Here is a 2563-nt window from a genome sequence, read left to right as displayed (position 1 = left end):
TTCGGCAACTTAAAGTGCGAGTGTCTCTGTTTCTTCCGGGGTGCCATAGCCAGAACAGCCATCGTTTTAATTAAGCGGAAGTACTTCCCTGGAGGCGTAGGCGGAGGCGCAACAAAGTCACGGCCCCAGAGCCGGCAGAGGTGAGTGCGATAAAAGAGTTGCAGCATAAAGAAATTGCTAAGCTGGCGCGTAACAAAGGCCAAATTAAAAGCTAAATGCCTAAAGGCACTTTCGCTAACTGAATTAGGGCCAGCAGATAGAGGAACGAGAAAGCCGGGAACATAACTGGAACGGAGCGTGGACAAAAAGAATCTAGGGAGCGGGACTGGCGTTCTTTCCGGCCCTGCGCGTCGGCCCGTGCTTCCACATAAAACAGACTATCACATGGAATGACTCAGGAAACTAATTTATGCCCGGACCGGACCGGGCAGACTGGTGCTAACTAACCAACTTTGATGGAGGCTCCCACAAGGCCCGCTCCAAGAGCTCCGCAAGAAATCCAATTTATTTGCTTCACTTTCCGCTACAAAAAAGTGTTTTATTTGATGGAAATCAATTGATAAAACGCATTAACTGGCAGCTAAACTGTCAGATCTCCTTCCCCCACCAATGTCCATAAAACTGCCAGACGGAGGCAGACATTGAGATGGCAGGGGGAAATATATCTGCCAGATATTCGTATCTTCCATTGTTGCCATTGAATGTTTTTGGGGGGTGTGTGTGTGTGTGCCATACCCAGTGCGGAGTTTCGCTATTAACCTGAACGAGCTATCTGCTCTGAAGATTCGCTTTTCAGATTTAATTAATCAAATTGAATTTACTTTTCGATAACAGTTGAGTTGTTTCAAAAGTTGGCCCCAGGTAAGGACCCACTGAAAAACAATTTAAGCGTGCACCTTGGTATTTGGAAAACTTTGCCATGGCATGGACTCCACATGTATACATGGCAAGATTTGCATAAATGTGGCAAAAAGTTTTCAGGCCCATGGCCCAGGGGCAGGAAGACGGGAAGGCAACAAGGCGGCCGATAATTGGGATAGCAAATGGAAGTACAAACTGGGTAGATGGCATAAATTACAAAAGTTTCTGATTTCATTATGCCAGCCACACATAAACACAGAACAAACAACGCTGTAAACTGGACTGTCCTAGCTGGTCCTAGCAGGTCCTAGCAGGTCCAAGCAGGTCCTAGCAGGTTCTGGTAGTCGTTAAAGGCATTTAAGTGCAAAGTTCACATCCGAATGGCAGAGCAAAGATGGCCAAACACAAATGAGCCATGTTCCGATTGCTGGGCTCTAGGCCCATCCTTTCCGACCGGTGCTGTCTGAGAGCCTTCGTCTTTGGATCTTTGTTTGCCTTGGTTGATACAGAAGCCGATGGTGCCAAAGGCATGCAAATAGCCACTGCTTTGGGACAATCGATGGAGCACACAGAGGCCGTAGCACAGGAGTCGATACTGTAATCGATTTGATTTTGTTAACTGAGAGACTGGTAGACTACAAGTATCAACAGATGTGCCCCGTTTTAGCCAAAGGTACTCGACGTTTTCTTCTTTAAGCCATGACTCCTCTGTCTGCAGTTTTAAGATATTTTTTTATGTTGCTTGTTTTCCTTACCCCCTTCCCTGGGGCAACTTTAAGTTTGCATCAACCGCAGTGCGAAAGAAGACGACCAACAACCCAGCAACAAATAAGTCAGCTTGCTAAACTATAAAGCTGATTGACAAATGGAGCGGAAATAAAAATATAAGTATTTCTGAGATCTGAGCAACAACAACCGCAACTGTACGACTGGCAGACTGCCAGACTGGGAGACTGACAGACTGGGAGACATTCCCAGCCTGGGAGTAGATGTTCGAGCAAGCGGCCAACAAACAATGAACAAGAAAAAAGTGAAGACAGCTTAGAGAGCTGCAAACTCAGCGAACTGTTTGCACACTTTTTCAGCAGTAACGATGTGTACGGACGGGCAAAGTTTTCCATTCGACCAGCCCGGACCAGGTCGTGCAATGTATCGAAATGTTATCTGAAGGAGTGGGTTCAAGGCTTACTTGAGGCTTCAGCTGCTGGCCTTGTCAAGTGCTTCAGTTTGCCAAGTTGTTATTTAACAGTTTAAGATAACTTAAGTGTACCCGAAAACGGCAGTTCTTGAACCTGTTTAGCACTGAAACTCCTTTTCGAGCAGGCCATTGGCAGGCTCCTTCCACACATGAGACCCACGCACACGCACTTAATTGGGGGTCCGCCCCAAACCGAGTGGCGGTGACAGTTTACGCAATGCGTTAATTCCATTAATTTACGCCTAATTGTTATGGCCGCCCGAAGTGCAATCAAGGGACAGTCCCACGACAGGCAAGTGTTTTGCTCAACAATGGGGAAAAAAGGCTCCAGTCGAAAACAATTTTGCAAGCCAACCCACACACGCAGCCGCCCCCTCGGGGGAGATGTCCAGAAGTGACACGTTTAACGAACAAGCCAACGAGCCGGGCAACGGCACGTTGCCACTGCCATGCCATTTGCAGGACCCTTGATGGGCTGACGGGCTGGCGGTCTGCGGTCTCCCT

The sequence above is a fragment of the Drosophila persimilis genome, unplaced genomic scaffold (genome assembly GCF_003286085.1).
Source record: "Drosophila persimilis strain 14011-0111.01,24,50 unplaced genomic scaffold, DperRS2 tig00000000-arrow-pilon, whole genome shotgun sequence".
In the NCBI taxonomy this organism is placed as follows: domain Eukaryota; kingdom Metazoa; phylum Arthropoda; class Insecta; order Diptera; family Drosophilidae; genus Drosophila; species Drosophila persimilis.
This window is presented reverse-complemented; position numbering follows the sequence as displayed.